Genomic DNA, 18702 nt, shown 5'->3' with positions numbered 1-18702 from the left:
TTTGTACTGGGATAGCTTTTGCTCAACTATGCATTAGAAGACCAGTGCTCACTGTATAAATAATGCACAGCCATTTTCTAATCGTTCGGAAAAAATGTTGATCCGAGCAGAGAAACACTCGCTCACACCCAGCATATGTGGCAGCTGTTGCCTACGTGCTTCCCGGGCAGCAAGTGCGAAAGAGACAGTGGGAAAAGGCAACCGGGTCCCTTAATCCCACGATGTACGAGAATATCGCATTTCGAATCCGGGGCCGGAGTAGTGGGAGTGGCGGAGAAATCGAGAGCGGCAGTCGCCTTTTTCTCTCTTTGGCGCTCGCCTTGACGTCGACGTCGCAAGCGCAGCTCTTCTCACACATGCAGCAGGGGCATCGTAATTTTCTTTTTATCTGGCTGTTAATGTCCCAGAACTAAAGCTCACGCTGAGAACGCCAGAGTCATCTAAAACCGGCCCTGTACCTGATAAATGTACGGTCGTAGCTCAGTGACATATCTGCGTAAGGGTACGCCCACGTGTGCATTTGTTTTACCGCCATTGTCTGTGTCAATTTAAATCCCCATTAACAAGCAGTAGCAAGATTTTATAATAGGAATAATCTCTTTGTCACAGAGGATCCTGGAACTTCACTAAAACGAAAGATGATTTGAGGAGGAATCTACGTACCTGTAGGTAGGCTTCTAAGTGAATTGCTTAGCTGAAGGACGCATTTGGAAGAGGAAGGAAGGGGAAAGGAAAGAATAAGCAGGCATAGTAATGCAGCAACCTTTTGAGAGGAATGGGTTTTTGGAGGTAGATGGTGAAACAGCAATATTATTGTGGTAGAGGTGGATCGTGGCAAATATAGTATAGTGAAACAAGGATCCCAGCGTTTCTGCCGATTTCCATACCCGGAAGTGATCATCCTGCATTAATAAAGTTCGCACTCGTCGAAAACTAAACATAATTAATTAACATCGCCACCTGAGCTAATTTCCTTTATCATGTACAGATTGTTCTAAATCGAAACAAAAGAGAAATTCAATCGAATAGGAAGATGGTGTAGTGTGTATTTACTAAAAACAGGGTGCGAGGAAGACTGGCCACAACGCACAGCCAGGAAGCTTCTGATCGCGCCCACGGCACGGCAGAGGGAATCTGGAGACCGTGGAGAAAGGTGCGACGAACGACGTTCAGTGTACCGCGTTCGTTACGTAAATGCGTGCGATGACGCGCCGGCGGGCAGGCTATGAATGAATGCGGGTTCCCGCGGGGCGGGCCGCGTGGAGGCTAGGTGGGGGGAATCACCGCGTGTCGACCCGAGCGTTGCCGACGTAAGCCGAGCGCTCACGAAGTTCGCCGGCGCGGCGCCCCGCAACGCCATCTGTGATGCGCCAGTGAAAACTGGCACAAAAAAAGGAGGGGAGAGATAGATTTTAGGGGAAAGGAAGGATCTGTGTCGGGTCGGCCGCGTGGTAGGGGCGGTGCGCGCAGTGGTGGGGGGGCCACGGTATGCCTCGCGCCTGCGCACTCACACCCGGCGCAGCCCGAGACTTGGCAGTTTCAAATTGGAATGGGTTGAGTGAGTAAGGTTTTTAGCACGGTTATGGATCGAACGGATGGTCTGGGAGGGTTAGAAAGGAGCGAGAAAAAAAGGAGCGCGGAGGAAGGGGAAAGGTAGAATTGGAAGAAAAGAACCCGCGGAGGGGGAGGACCAACTGAGACGGACCTCGCTTTTTCACTCGATTTTCGTGTTTGCCTCAGTTCAAGCCTAGAGGGGTAACGAGGAGGAACAGAAAGGATTGTCCGGGGCATTATTGGGAGTAGATGTCTCCGCAGATGCAGTCGGTCTCTCCTCCTGGCCGCCTGCACACCTCCTCACACCGAACCGGACATACACTGACTTTTCTAATTTGTCGAAAAAATCGTAGTGCCTTTCGTGAAATAAGGCTTTTTGGAGTACGTCGCGTACAGTGCGAAGCTACTGTCAATTTTTAAGAAAACCGCCAGTTTGCAAATCACTATTTTTTGCGAAAAGTTACACGTCCGCGTGCTGCATTGTTACGTGTATTGTGTTGACGTATGTGATTCCTTAAAGTTCTGGTTGTTGTGATGATACTGCGACATGACATTAGTGACATGTGAAGTAGTGTACCTCAGTAACACCCGGTTTTGAACTTGGCTTCGCTCCGAAATTTCAGCGTCCTGTCCGAAAATCCCGCTATCCTCAGAGCGTCTGAAGAAGCGAGGCGTCTGTGTGTCAAGCAATTGAGAGCCTGTCGAGTCGGTAAGTGACATTCTTTTCCAAAACAATCCGACGTGCTACATTGTTTCGATTGCAACTGCGTCTGTAGTCAGTTAATACTGTTTACATCTACGAATGTCAGTGTTGTTTTTATTTTTAACGCTGTGTGTTACCGAAGAGTGTAAATATGCCCTGCCAAACTTTGCATTTCTGTTGTTTATTGTCACAGCTAACAATTATCAGTAAGAGGATAACAAAAGATAGTGTGCGTGTTGCAGAGGAACCCAGGGAAATTTTCGGTAACTCTTTATATTAGAGTGACACTTCTCTTCGTGTGTATTCTTCATAGCAATAGGAAAAACAAATTTTGGGAGCAACAGCTGATGTTTGTGTTTGTGCATGACAGGGTTGCATCAATTTTTTAGCGCATGTAATGTTTTTTAGAAGATCTCGAACAAACGATGTTTGAAAAATCTGTCGAGTGGAATTTAAAATTACAGAATGGTAAATCATAAGTATATATGAAAATAAACTGAAAACCCAATAAATACATACGAATCTTTTAATTGTCTTTGGTTTATGTGTACGTGGAGCGAATAAAAAACTTTGCGATCGCATCACACGACTCGGAGTGTTTTTGCTTGGCGCGTACTTTCAACACACCTGTTGAGTACATGCGTATAAAATATTTTAAAGCGCAACTCTTTCCAATAACCTGATAACACGTTTTTGTATTGTGAAGTGAATATGAAGGCTCGATACTTCTTTAGTCCTGTTATTTAATAATCACTAAAGACTGATGATTGAAATGACATTTAGCTGAAGTTGCACCATTTTGAAATCAAACACATTCAAAAACTTTTAACTGGAATAAAAACTGACATATGGTCCAGTTAAAAAAAACGGATGTGTGTATATTCTGTGAAGTTTCACGACTTAGAGAGTCTTTACATTTGAGTGGAATAAGAAAATAAATTTGCAGCCCTGTGTCTTGGTGACGCTGAAGGTGTAAGAAGCTCTTATTCGATTGTGGGAGAAATATAAACACAAAATACGTGTAGGGTAAAGTTAAGAGGAGTAGCGAGTTTGGAGTTGGCGATGCACGGCAACGCGCGAGGCAGGTCCCGCCGGGCGTTTGTACTTTGGCGGCAGTCGTAGCACGCGGAAAAAAGAGCAAACGCCGGAAAGCGACGAGAGCGGGCGTGCAACAGTGCGGCTGCAACAATGCGCGCCGGCCGGCGTGGCTGCCGCCGACCACCCCCGCCGCCCCCGAATTTGGCGTGTTTTCGCCGGCGGGCGGCGCGCGCGCCATGCGCTCACTCCCCTTCCTCCCCCCCTTTTTCTGTTTTTATTTTGTTTTTGCCCGCGGAGAAGCGACGCCGGCTCGGCGTACGCCAATTTGCGACGTAATTTGGCAACGGCGCTCCCCTGGCACACAATTTGTATCGTCGTAGGCCTACATCCACATATTGATTGGTGTTGCTCACGAGCTTAGGCAATGGCGGTCCCGCATCTTGAGTACGGCCCCCTCGACGCCCGCTTGTCAGGTAATGCGTTGCAGCCTCGCTACTTTCGCGGCATTCTTGCTGCCTGGCAACCGACGCGAATCCTTTTTTTAAGCGCGTATACAAAGTCGACTTATAAAAAGTAGATCGTATTTCTTGTGCTACTGTCACTAAAACCGACGGCAAGGGTTGTCAATGGCTCTTTGACAAAGTAAACGATAACCAGCTATAAATGAGGTACATAACACTAACAATAAGTTATATACACTCGCAATAAGTCATAAGCGTATGTTTTGCGTACTCTTAAATCGAGACACTGTTTGCATTTATCTCATTAAATCCTACGAAAACGGAAATCCGTTGCCACATTTCTCCGAAGAACTACGTCAGGTAGTGAATTCGCGAAGTTGTATACTACATAACAAGGCTTCATGAGACAATCATTTAATTCTTTTACTTTCCTTACTTATTCGTCTGTCATGTCAAAGAATTGCATCGAGAAGGTAGATAAGAACATCTTCCGTTTTAGAGTTTTAAGATAGCGGCGTTGAAGGGGATAAAGTAATAGACACGACTAATCTTTCGCCTTTCAGTAAAGGTATATTTTATTTTAATGCCGTATAAACGTCAGTACAGTCTTAGGCCGTCAAGTAAGAAAACCCATGGATTAATAACGAAAAATAAATGTTAATTATGTTTCAATATTCGGAACACATAAGAGGATAAAACAGTTATTTTATGCATAATTCGTTTTATGTCGTACAACGTTGTCACTTGTTCTGGCATAATAAAAACTGATTTTTCATATCGTTTATGTTGCGTGTATGATAGTAATTACTTAGCACTAGCGCATATTACACAGTTACGAAGAATTCGTGATCGAGGCTACGAAGCCGCATTTTTTATTTACTGTAAACATTTCATTAAGAGAGCGACAGTATTTTTACTCTGTCCAAATGTATTATGTATGCTGTGAAAGGTATTTTGTGGCTTTATTTCTTCGACCTTTTTGTCGAATTGTATGATGTTAACATTTTTACTGTAAACTGTCGTGTTTTTATTTAAAATAAAGATTTGAAATGGTTGAAAAGTCGTGACTAAATAGTTTACCAACTTTTAACGGACACGGAATTGCTCATGAGAAGTAAGAAAACACAGCAGTCCTCATATTTTCGTTACCCTGGCGAATTACAATTTGTCCGTTACCTTTCCTAATTTATAAACAATGAAAAATAAGTGCGATTATGCAGTTGAAGTATTAACATAATATGCGAAACGACACTGATCTCTTCTGAAGATTTTTACGTGAAAAAACGTGAGACTCATTGATCACCAAAAACTTGAGCTGACGTTATGACGTCGATTAAATAGTCTGTTTGTTAAAATTGAAGGAACGCTTTTTTAAGTATACATTCGTAATTTTTTAGAATAGTGAAACAAATATTCGTAATTTTGCCACCGCGATTCTCGCTGCGAAACAGTGAGCAATTTTGATTTGTAAGTAATTGGTAACTGTAAGTAATTAGTAAGTATTGGTTTTCGTCCTGCACCCTTTTATGTGAATTTGGTGAAGCAGGAAGTTTTGCAGTAGAAGGACTTTTCAAATAAATTGTGTCTTCTCTAGTTCCTCTTTCCATGTATAATGTGACGGCATCCCATCCTTTAACCTTGTGGGAGTGTGTGAGGAGAGCAACACACTGGAAACTTCTGTCTTCCGTTGGATAGTGGGATAAGTGCTTAGAAATTCTTTCCAGACTTGAAAATAACAGTTTGGGTGAATTTGTACGTTACTTCATTCATTTTCGCATCGAAATGGAAGAGAAATCTCATGTTGTTCTTTCTCTGGCAACATGACATGAAACAACAATTTTATAATTATAGTAGAGAAGCCGTCATTCATCTAGTTAACATAAGCTTTCAGCCTACACAATTTGTAAAGTCTGACCTTAACGACAATTGTTCCTTTAGCCAAATGAATCTGAAAATGATCCGTGTCTCTTTGTGTGTAATATTTATCTATACCATCATGGAATCGAAAATCTCCAATTACTTACGTTCGCCTTGCGTTAAGAAAAACGTATTGCAGTTATTTCTTTTGGAAAACGCTTCATGTAATTTCATGTGATAACGTATTGTGAACCACTGTGGCTTATAATTAGTTTAAATGTTATACACAGTAACACATTAATTCAAATTTGTGCCGTAGTATTTGCTATTTTATTCAATTACAAAGTCTGTGGAAACATTTTCCAAATTCTTACGGCACTTGATTCAGAAAATTGAGGGTACCTGCATTCCTTTGCGATAGTTTTAGCATGTACTAGGGGAGAGTATTGTTAAAACGATGTAAACAAGGCAGTTACTTTTTTCATTTCATAAACGAAAATTTGCTTACAATTTTAGTCACTTCCGATGGTCACTATAATTATGCCGGCATTTTCTGGTGAACGATTCAAACTCAAAGAGTAGCAAGTCGTTCGAGCTATGACGTTTCACTGTCCTTTTGAATGTTTTGCATCGTTTTCTAGTTCCGTGATGAGAGTAAACCCAGAAGCCTTGGGGACTTAGTGAGTATCGCTTGAAAGTTGAGGTCTAAACACGCCGTGCTTCTTCGTCGAAAATTCATTTATTTTATAACCAACATATCAGAATAATGGATGACACCTTTATTATTTTCATTTGAGTGACGTTTCTGCAGATCTCAACAGCAGAAGTTTTTAGTAAACCAGAAATGAAACTGTCATTTTTCATTACTTAAATTTTTGAGAATTTATTTACGTTCTGCAACGCAAATAGGAATAGCGTCACGTTAAGTGTCGTGTAAAGAACTCCATTAATTTTTTAATACATGTCAGCACATTCACAATGAATTTGGACACCAGTTTTATATTGAATTAAGTATATTTTTGTGTGAAACACCTGGGTCACGTATTGCAATGTTGCGTTATTGGCTGCAAGCGTGCACTTGCCTACGGCTATCATATTCTTAAGAGTATTAGTTTTGAAGCCTGTTCCCAAAACAAAGGAGAACTCACTGACGAAAAGCAGTTCTTTTTATCGGTATTCCATGTGAAAATCCTTGCATTCGCTACGCTGACGTTAGAAACAAGGTGTGTCTTCGAACATGACGCTCAGTAAAATGTGGAAGTAATGGGTTACTTCCTTACATTTTGATGCTGTGAAAGCACTGAACCACAGTTAAGTTATTAATTTCATATTCACGTTTTAAACTGGATGATAAACAAGTGTATCTGTCGAATCTACTTTCATTCTGCATTTCAGGTGTCATTCGACGGGAGAAGGTTTTATGGTGTTCTCGTGTTGGCTTAGAAACAAAAGTTCATTTTTGTGCTCGCATTCGAAAAAATGAGCACGAGATATCTACTTAAAAAAAGATAAAAATAAAAAAGCAATGTACCGTGAGTCACTTTTGGCATCTGTGAAGTCTCCACGCATCCTATTATCAGGACTCGAGAATTCATTTACGCGACATGTCAACTAGTGCCCGTGTGACTGCACAGAATATAACTAAGCTTGACTTTAAGCTGCTATCTCGTCTACCCGGGAACGTGTAGCGAGATGCGTGAGGAGGCACGGCCAGAGAATTCCACACGAGAACTACTCCGGGCTCCCTAGCCGCCTCGTGACAGCAATTTCCGTGTCGGTGAAATAGTTTACCATTCTTAATTAAAATTTAATCATCGCACTGAGCGTGAGCCTATCGACGAAAATCAAGTTCACGTGTTGGGACAGGCGGCCGGCGTTTTTACTGATGCCGTGATCGCCTCCAAGATGGCCGCGCCCAGGAATTGGGAGCCCACCATGCCGCACTTGGTCAGACTCGTCGTCCCGTGGTCCTGCCACACGGATGTAACATTTGGCAGTACCCACTTCTACCCACAGGCATTTTTGGCATTGTATTTTACCAGAGTATGGTGGCATGGTCCACACTGTCTTCTCCATCAAAGCGACCCTCGAGTTAGCAAATTTTCTTTACTGTAGAGACTTTCCGGTATTGTACGGCTGCGGCGTCCTTCTGTTGCCTTAGAAGTTTCTCCTCATCAGAGGTAGCTACAGGCAAAGCGCTTAAATAAATTGTGAAATAAACCTTGACGAAGTAGTGCTGCTGGTAATCATTACTTGCATTTAAAAAAATAGGTATTCGTTGTTGTAAATTAAGTAGCAGTCATTGGGCGGTTTGTAGCTTTCGGCGTTTCCAAACCCTTCCCGCTTTCGCAAGACATTTTCTTTTGTAAATTCTTATAACTGACTTGCTCGAATATAGTGTATTTTCTGCATGTCAGTCGAAGACGCGTTCGTATTGTGTCGTGTAATGGAAAGTGTAAGTCAATGAGTTGATATCGTGTGATTTTCTCTCTTTCCTATCGTCATGGTGGCTAATCTATTGGCAATTTCTCGGAGTATCATCTCGTGCGCCTTTGCCAAAAATACTGTCCATGTAGCTAACTGTTTTCGTCGTTTATGTTCGTAGGTATACATTTATCACTTGAAAACGGGCTCAACAGACAATATTGACCAATAATTATACGTGAATAAATGTTAATGTTTTCCAAAACGTTCACAGTCCACGCGGAACCAAGATTTTAATATTAAGTACGAGGACGTGCTGAAAAGTAATGCGTTCGAATTTTTTATGTGAAAAATCTCAATTTTTTTAAAAATGAAACTAGCGTTATTAACATTCTACATCTCTATTCTTCTTGTGTACGTATTTGCAGCCTTTTGCCGCCAGAGGGCTGTGAATTGTACCATATAATATGACGCTTTGTAACATAACTGTCGGTGCGTGGAAAACAGAGTGCTGTAACCGAGTTTCAAATGCGAAGAGTTCGTCCACAAATGGAGCACCCTCTCCTACGGCTTAGCAGTGCCAGGCCACACACGACGCTGCATCTGCAACAATCCGACGCCTTGGGTCCATCGATGATCCTCCACTCAGTCCCGACCTGGCCGCCAGAGTGACTATATTAAGAAATAAATATGTAGAAATGAAGAACAAAGATGTGGAATACGAATAACATGTATTTTATTTAAAAAGATTTAAGATTTTCACATAAAAGAATTCGGAGGCATTACTTTTCAGCACGGCCCCGTAAGAACGTCGAAGTGCGTGCTTAGCAGCGAGATGAGAGTTATGCAAGCTATTTTATTAATTCCTGACCTACTTTCTTCAAATACTGATGTGGAAAAGACATGAGCTGATTTTAATAAAAATTTATGCCCTCTACTTTCCGTTACAAATTTTTTCGTAGCATTTTTCACTCATGCGAGAAAATATTGTTGCAACAGCTATTCAGATTCGTTTTATTTCTCGAGGTTTTGGTTTGTGAAAGAATTAAAATCGACAACATTTCACCTGACTTTTAGAAACAGACTTTTCTTGAGACGTTTGTGGTTGAAATTTGTGTTTCAAAATCAAGGAAGGGGAAAGATAGGATTTAATTCGACGCCAAAGTAGTTAACAGAGGGAGCTGAACCTCGACTACTACAATGACGAGGAAATAAATCGGTCGCGTAAATCCTTACATCTAAGGCAACGACTGTACAGTAAAATCTCCTCCCGAATATTAGTCTAATGTCTTAATCACTGCGCCATCTCGTTCTGTTTCTGAATTTGCAACTCGTGACAGAGTTCACGACAAAATCTTGAGAGACAAGGATGCCGTTGATAAATCAGTGACTAACTGTGGATGGTATTATTTTGCAGAATACATGTACTATGGTATTGCATATCTATAATCCACACGCTTCGAATTTAATCAAAGTTAGACTAGGTCGATTTAAGTATTTCAACACAAGTCGAAAAGAAGTTTTTGTTTTTTTGCGGTATTCATAGCATACATTTATTTAGAGAACTCCTTCGTTTGCTGCTGACAGCGAAAATTTTGCTCGCGCAATTCCTATTAAAATGTTTTACTGACTGACTCCTGTCTAAGTCAGTAACATTTATTTGCAAAACGTACGTAGTAAATAAAAAGAGATGGTTTTGCGTTAATTAACTGGTAAGCAAGATGGTGCATTTCTTTCAGTACTCAGCCATCGTTTCTTACTGGTTAGCGGCTGGTATCACAAGGATGCAAGGTGGCCTCTGGATACATAAAAATCGAATTTTACTTGGCAACAGGAATTTTTCTGCATATTTAAAATCTTATTCCTCGAGATTAAGCAAAGACCGACCATACTTGAGGTCTAGTATAATAAAGTAGCAGATCGCGTCGGTTTAATGAGAAGAATTTAGTGCTCGTAGCTGTATCGAGAGGTGCTATTAGCGGAGAATCCACCGAGAAATATGAGCCAGTAATATTTTATCTTATAAACTGTACAGCTCTGCGCTCGCCAGTATCTTAGTTTATTACGAGGGAACTGTTTGTTTGAGAGTGGAGGACTTGAGGTCTGCCACAATCCGGTACGGAGCTTGGTCACATGTCGGAGTAGTAATGTCCGCTTACCACAGCTGGGGAATACAAATTTTAACGTCGTCATTGCTTTTCTTTTGTGCTTGCCGGAGAGAACAACAGCTGCTCTTAGCCGTCGTACCACAGTCTTGTTTTCTAACCCTTATTTCAAGAACTGTGAGCCTGCGATTTTCGGCCGCTTTGTTGGATATATATTGCTTAAAGTTCTTGTCGCGAACTGACAACGTAGACGGGAAATTATACATGTAGCAATGGTGGCATTTGTGGTTATAACTTGCAGCTTCGGAACTGACCTCATATGTTCTTTTGAAAACGTGTATATTGAGGGGGGGGGGGGGGGAATAGCAGAATATACTGAATTTTTTTTCCAACATGAGAGTTATACTGAGAACGTCAAGAATCAAAAACTCTGCATTTTTTTGCGTTCAGATTTTTTCGTTCAGAAGGTGCGTTGTTACGTGCCAAACATACTTGTGCCGTCCGATTTCCTCACTCGCGTCGTTGACACACTTCTTTGTGGAAGGTACAGAAATGCGATTTCTATTGGCAGATTCACGTAGAGGGTACAGCTTTTATATCTTATAGGACACATAGCTGGAGTCCTGTCAGTTTCAGTAATGTAATGTTCCTGAATCTGCTGGTAACTAGCGTAATCTTTACAACATCCATAGAAAAACTTACAGAACGATTAAGAATTCACCATGATATATACAGCAGTAACATAACGTTGTGTAAACAATAATCAGATAAACTCGACGTTGTACTCTGCATGAAGAAATTGTTCTCAGAAACACACCATGTGTTCACTGATTGTTATAAAACATTGGTTTGTAATTATTGTAATAATGACATTGGTTTGCAATTATCAACAATAGTCATTATTATTAAAGAACGCATATCTACAAGTGTTGTCTGCAATACTACAGTTTTTTTTCAGGAATGAAGCACACTAACGTCAGATTCTCTTTATACAAACATAAAATGCGGCTACATTCTGGATTAAAATATATAATACCAAAAATGAGAACCTAGTACTGATCTCAATTTTTCTTCCCGCATTTAATTTAAGATCACGTTATCTTTAGTAGATTCAACTGCAATTTACGTAAGGCTGATTTTCTTTAATAGAACGCCACGCTGAAATGCTTGTTGATAATATTTTGCCTAAATAGATTCTTAGTTCATAACGTAAAAGGTCTGCAAAATGTTTTGCCTATGTCTGTCTGTGAGAGGAGCCCGGAAGCTTTTCTAGACTTCGTTTTTGTTGAAAAACGTCCTTCGTTTAGAACAGGAACGAACGAGTGTACCGCAAAAAAAGTATTTCCTTTGCTTCTTCTATCCTTATCCAAACGAGTAATTTTCCATTTTGACTCAAGTTGGTAAGAAGAAAGTGGTCTCAGATATGTACACAACTACCAGTTGACTCTCACTTCTTACGAAAGTGGGAAAAATAGTGAAATCGACAAGCCTTATATATAAATATGACATCTCAGTCCATGACAACCATAAAAAGATTCGCGGTTCAAATCGTAGTTTTAAAGAGGCTTTTATGGAATCTTGCAGTGTTATATCTTTTTATTAGATTGATGTACTGACACGCCAAAGTATTCATGTATAACTGCCTGCAGAATCATTCGTTTCGTAAAATGGCAGTTCTCGTTAATTCAAACAGATCGTTTCAATTAGTTTTATGGGTATTGAAATAACATATTTTTGTCTCTAACAGGAAAACGAATATTAATCAGAAGGTTTGCCTATGGTGCTACACGGTCCGAAAAGAAGGTATGTTGTATTGGCTGTTTCAGTGTCTAATTCAACATTCATTTTTAGTGGTTGTAACCCGACGAACTGTGGAAACTGATAGTGTTTCTCTTCGTTATTATTTATGCTAAAGTCAATTTTTTTCTAAGTGAATCCGTTAGTGAATATTTTCCTGCCAAACAACCAATACTATAATTATCATTTAAGCAAATTTATTTGAAACTCTTTTTCACTTTTATTTCGGCCACACTTCGCCTGGAGGAGTAATCACTGTGTGTACGACTACTGGATTTGTTTTTGTCTACGTCTTTCTTTAAGTATTAATAGAACAGTCAGGTCGCACCAGAGGCTTGGATAAAGTACTCATTGCCAGCATACCTTGAAGTGGTAAAACATTTGGCAGCCACTTAGTCAGATATTTTTGTCACTGAGGTGTATGGCAGGCAGTAACACTCTTCGCGTGCTGAAAGCAGCTAAACGAGAGTTACCATACGTGCAGTTTACCTTCCTTTCTTCGGACTCACGATATGTAAAAATACGACACACTGGATTTTGCTTATTCCAATACCTGAACATGTTTCGGCCAGTACAGGAGTCACTCGCAGTATGGCACATGCAGAGTTTCGGAATAATGTGAATTCGAGTCGACTTTGCGTATAGTTAAATGAGACTTAACTCCAAAAAGTTGGCGGATTTCAAGTAGTTCTGTGACAAGTGGAACCTGATCGTTTAAAAACGTGTTCGATGAAACGTTAATGAGAGGAAACAAGTGTAGGAGAGGAAAAAAACCTTAAGTGGGTTTTTTGACTTTTTGTGACGTAATTTAGCAGAAAAGAACCTGTCTTAGTCGCCAAAGAGGCAGATTACATGTCTAGCACCAATACGTTTGCCAGTTACACCTGCATCTTCTCTTTATACGCAAAATCACAAAACCAGAAAGAAAATACAGCCGTGGAAGACATTCCAGAGATGTAGGCAGGATGATCGTTCTGTTGCATTGTACCTTTACGTAGGAATTCTACTAGAGCATTCTCCAGCTCGGCTCGTCATTGAATTCAGAGAGCACAGTCGGAGCGGTAGGAACACAACTACAAAAGTGCGTCACTCGCAGAGGGCGACCGGCGAGGGCGACCGGTGCCGTCGCAGCATGTGTTACGACGGTAAACAATGGGCTTTCCTCCTCAGCAGCTAGAGAGAGCAGGTGCCACTACATATACACGGAAATAGATAACACTACGGTCAAGTCATTTCTCAGGAGCGTCACTTACTCTGTAGTAAAACCGTAGGGCAATGATAACGGATTCAGCTTTCTTTTTCTTTTTTAATTTGCAGAATCCCGTATAAACGGAATATGTGTGTCACTCTTCTGCACAACTTAACGCAGTGTCGCCGCATTCACTACTTCTACATGTACTCTTTGATGAGCGAACCAGTGAAAGCACCGATTTCTCTACATCCTCTTGCTCTCCTCTCTCTCTCCCTCTCTTTTTCTCTCCCTCCCACCAACCTCTCATTTTACCTTTGCGTCGGCCAAGCCTCATTACACGACAAGAAGACCGTGTGTGTGTGTGTGTGTGTGTGTGTGTGTGTGTAGGTAGCTCTTGCCAGCTCCGCGGGCACCTAAACGGGGAAAGAGACCGGCCTTCGATACATGGATATTTCCCAAAATTATAAGTTGTGAGGCGAGGCGTAATGAGGATCGGCCGGCCGTTTGGGATATTTGATTATCGCGCAGGTGGGCGCCCGTGTCCCCCTTCCGTGGCCTTTCTCTCGCGGGTGTCGGCTTTGCTTTCGGTGGCTTTTGTGAATGATTAATGAAACGCAGCCGTTTTCACTTGCCCGCAACCGCCTGTTCTGTGCGACGTTAGACGCAGCCTAAATTTTTTGTTATGGAGCAGTCCCGAACTCCTCAGCACAGCGAAACATTTTCAAGTTTGAGACCACGTCGAAATACCTACCATCGTCTCGATGTTTTCTGTTACATTGTTTAGCATGATTGGATTTCGCAATAAAGAAGAAAGTGCAACAATCGAGAGTTTTTTCTTTTTTACACGTTTTCAGTGATCGGCAGAGAGCTGCAGAATATTGCTGTCACTGCTGCGACTGCTTCAGACATTGTGTCTCAGATTGTGCAAGATCTTCTGCTAGAGCCTTCTCTGCGACTTCGCAATCTGTGTGAGACGACAAACGGAATTTTGTACGCCTCTGTGGCGTAGTATTAGATAAGTGGCGAAAATGGTCGAGAACAGTGGAAAAAGGTTATGAAAGATTTGGCTCAGTGTACTGTACAGCCGGCCGAAGTGGCCGTGCGGTTAAAGGCGCTGCAGTCTGGAACCGCAAGACCGCTACGGTCGCAGGTTCGAATCCTGCCTCGGGCATGGATGTTTGTGATGTCCTTAGGTTAGTTAGGTTTAACTAGTTCTAAGTTCTAGGGGACTGATGACCTCAGCAGTTGAGTCCCATAGTGCTCAGAGCCATTTGAACCATTTTTTTGTACTGTACAAAAACCAAAAGTTTGAACTTGAAACACAAGGTCTATCAAAATAGGCAGAAGTCAGACATACTTAAATAGTTGTAGCACTGCTGATTGACTCACTTAGGAAAGGCTCTCAGTTGTTCCGGTTATGAGCTTCTGAGTCGCCAGTTCCCTTGGTTCTCATTGAAGCTCCCACCGCTAGAATTTGCATTGCGTGAATATTTCCACAGTACAGCAAGTATTGGCATTGTTCTCGCGACCCTACGTATCGCATCCGTTCTGAATCTTGTCTCTAGCTAGGTTGACAGGTTACGGCACGACTTCGGCGTACAGAGCTGTTTTCGGAGAAATTACTGTTGTGTGGCATAAACGTATTGCCGGATATATTTCACGGTCTAGAGACACAAAGCCTCATTTTGTATCGTGACACCATTAGTAGATTCGGGGAGTAGGGACATGTTATTGTCTGCCCTGTCGAATTGGTAGCGCACACACACACACACACACACATACATTCTCGCGCGCTATTTCGAAGTAATTCTGAAATGTGTTCACATATGTACCCCCCCAGGGCGATGTCGCTATGCCGTCACATCCTCCTGCGCTAATTAACACAAGTATCTTATGTGAGCACTTACTTGTCTGCTTTCACTGAGCCAGATGGTTATTTCCTCATTTCAAAGGTGTGGCTCTTTAAATTTGAGTGTATGGAAAAGAATCTTGAAATATAATTATCGGAGTGCAATTTCACAGTACACCGCGTGGTTTTCGGGGGTACATTATATTGTTTCGGATGTTGAAGAGACTTAACGGTTTACAATGTCTAGGTCAGTTTCTTGCCGTTGTGATGCACATGAAGTGAAAATCTGATCACCTGCTTAGAACCTGAACGGAAGTACGTCCCTGTTAAGCTGCTGAGAAACAGCCGTTTCGGTATTTCAGAAGAAATTTCTGAATGTCAGTTTTCCGAATTTTTATTGAATACACCACATCTTACAAATTCTTGCTCCGAAATCAACAGTTTCTTTGTCTCAGTGTCAATCAAACACAGCTGATAGATTTGGCAAAAAATTGCTACTTGTCTACAACTAACAGATATTTTTGTGACATTAACCAAGCCTGTGAATTTCGTATACGCTTTCCAGTTTTCTTAACACAGCGTAAAAGAGTAATCTCATATAATCAGAAACTACCACTGTTTTACTCGCTCGAAGCAGCTAAATTCTAACGGACTCCCAGCTTTGTCAGCGACATGTAAATCGGACTAGACTCTCAGTATGGAGAACACGACCGTCACCGATTCCTCAGTAGCTGCCTGCGTTTCCAAAGTACCCGCCATGACTTCAAAAGCGGTTAGGACGTCCTCCACGGAACGAGCGCTAAGAACGGCTTAACGCCGACGTCGTAATTGCGAACTAACGTATTGGCGCATTCTCGATAAAAAGACTAATTGCTCGGCAGAAATTTTCGTACCCTTCTTTCCAGCAGGGGAGTTAGCGAAGACTTGGCGGATGCAGCTCGCAGCGCAGGCTCTGGTGGGACACTACTTACGTACTTTGCTTCTTGCACGCACACACACCTAACACGGAAGGTGACGAATCGCTGAGCTTCGTTGTCAGCTTCGAATGTGCCATAGATAAACGAGGTCGTCCGCGTAAAGCGCACAACAAGTTACAGGCGCTAACGGCACTATTTTGATCACTGTGTAGTTTTTGCGGTTCGCATATGGTTATCAAATGGCTCTGAACACTATGGGACTTAACTGCTGTGGTCATCAGTCCCCTAGAACTTAGAACCACTTAAACCTAACTAACCTAAGGACAGCACACACATCCATGCCCGAGGCAGGATTCGAACCTGCGACCGTAGCGGTCACGCGGCTCCAGACTGTAGCGCCTAGAACCGCTTGGACACTCCGGCCGGCTGCATATGGTTATCAAATGAGGCGGACAGGTTCCAGATGATTATCGGCGCGAACGGGCGCTTATCATGGCAGTCACCTCGCCGCCCTTTCTGCTTTTATCACTTTCCTAGTAACTGACTTAATGCACTTAAAGAGCGTAATCCGATTTTCCTGCAGCATCAAAGCCTAGCAAGTGCAAAATCGCGTTAGAAACAAAGTAACATTTAGTTCCCCCTAATGAAGCGCTCAGGTCACAGTGTTCCTGTACCTCTCTCTTATTCGTTGGAGTAATTCTTCTGAGTCGAAAAATTCTATTTATGTTGATGCAACCAATTCACGACCTTCATTGTAGCACAGACGGCTGTTGTGCGTACCGGAAAGCCCGGCATTTGGCCACCAGGCAGATCTTCAGCGGTTCCATCGGTCGCCGATTTTGCAGTCTGGAATTCCAAGGTCGTCGGCGGAAGGTGTCGGTCGCACTGCCAGTTAGAGAAATTTGCGCGGTGGACTCGTTCGTGATAGGCCACGCTGTCCCGCGAACAGTCGAAAACGGTGCGCCCTTGAAACTGGGATCGATTCTAACCGCAGGACGCTCCGCATCAAACTGCTCTCCCTCGGGGGCAAAATTTGTTAAGGTTCAGCCGATCCTCGTCTTTCCGGGGACATCCGTAGATGTACAGTCTTCTTTGGATTCGTAAGAGTTCGCCGGGAAGTGTAAGGCAAATTTTGGAAGTGACTGGGGTGCCCGCAACTCCTCTGTATTCCACAGTTCTAAACTAGCGGCAACTTCCGAACACTCGTGAGGCACTGGACTCGCATTATGAAAGAGGGGGTTCGGTTCAAACCCTTAACGAACATTTGCTTTTCCCTGGCTTCATTACATCGCATCTTTTTGACATGGTTTTTGCATATCAGGAAATACTATTTTTGACTTCGAGATCGTTCGAGATGGTTCTCTTGGAAAGTACACGACTGATTTTCTTCTCCATCCTTATTCAATTTGAGGTTGTATTCCATCTCTAATGACGTCACAGTCGACAGGACGTTGGCATAATCTTCCTTCCTTCCAACGACCAGTAAGCTAATACGCAAGAGTTGATTCATCAACTTCGGAAATATGGTGCGGCCGGAAACATGGTATAACTAGAAGATCATACCAACATCACAAGACAACGATCAAAAAACGGTCCTTAAAATGCGAGGATCAAGAAGCTCTGAGAGATAAGCCGTTATTTGATATACATATCTTAGTGAATTTCCATTTAACGAAATATTTGCTTTTGGAAGTAATGTTACGGTTTTGGATACCGAGAACAACAAACACATTATGGTGCACAGCTTACTTGAGCGTGTGAGTACTATGTATATTTTTGTTTCATGAAACACAGCTACGTAATCTGTACGCTCTGACATATTATACAACGAGATGTTAATAGACATTGTCTAAAACTAACGGATGACTTCCAGCAACGTGGCAGACTGCAGTATGATCCTTAAAAAGGAATTTTCTTTTCTTAAGTTGTGTGCCCTCACAGTGAATTTCACTTGGCATGTTCCTCATTTGATTTATCCACTTCAGTAAACGATACAGATCTAATACTTTTATTCATTTCATTCTCATTGCAAATGTCGTATGAGTTGGTTTAACCTGTAGCTTTGCTTCCAGAAATATAATTTGTATTCCACTTTGTTGTTTAATAAGTTCTACAATGGTGCGATAACAACAAAGGCATGCACGCCCTCTGTATTTGTTATTTCGATTATTATTTGTTAAACGATCGCAATACTTCATCTCCATCTACATACATAAACCATAACCAACTATACGATCCATGGGGGAGGATACCTTGTACCACTACTAGCCATTCCCTTTCGCGTTCCATTTGCAAGGGGAGCGAAGAAAAAGGACTGTCTATATGTCTCCATGCGAGCCCTAATTTCTCTTTATCTCGTTTCTTAGAGACATATTGGTGGCAGTAGAATCGTTCTGGTGGCAATCTCAAATGCCGATACTCTAAACGTTCACAGTAGTGTTTTGCAAAAAGAACTCCGTCTTCCTTCCATATGAGTTTACGGGGCGTTTCCGTAATGATCACGTATTGATCGAACCTATTAGTAAAATATGTAGCAGCAAGTCTGTGAAATGCATCGATATCGCCCTTTAATCCGAACTATTGGAGATCCCAAACGCTTGAGGAGTACTCAAAAATGGGGGTTTCAATAAGCGGTCTCCTTTATAAATAAACTACACATTACTTAAAATTCTCCCAATGAAGCGAAGTCGGCCAATCGTCTTCCCTACTATCATCCTTACGAGTTCGTTCCATTTCATATCGCTTTACAACATCACGCCTAGATATTTAATCGCCTTGTCTTTGTCAGGCAGCCTGCCTCTAATA

The 18702-nt window shown here is 42.0% G+C and overlaps 1 protein-coding gene across 1 annotated transcript in view; it reads left to right on the top strand.

Annotated features, from left to right (window-relative positions):
* The first annotated feature begins 1562 nt into the window (after positions 1-1562).
* LOC126249451 (uncharacterized) overlaps positions 1563-18702 on the top strand; it is a 243854-nt gene continuing 226714 nt past the window's right edge. The window contains exon 1 of the mRNA XM_049951105.1: positions 1563-2263. The gene's annotated coding sequence lies outside the window, so the exon portion shown is untranslated. The remainder of the gene's footprint in view (positions 2264-18702) is intronic.

This window comes from Schistocerca nitens, chromosome 3 (genome assembly GCF_023898315.1).
Source record: "Schistocerca nitens isolate TAMUIC-IGC-003100 chromosome 3, iqSchNite1.1, whole genome shotgun sequence".
In the NCBI taxonomy this organism is placed as follows: Eukaryota; Metazoa; Arthropoda; class Insecta; order Orthoptera; family Acrididae; genus Schistocerca; species Schistocerca nitens.
Note: the sequence above shows the minus strand (reverse complement) of the source record. Positions and strands in the feature narration are given on the sequence as shown.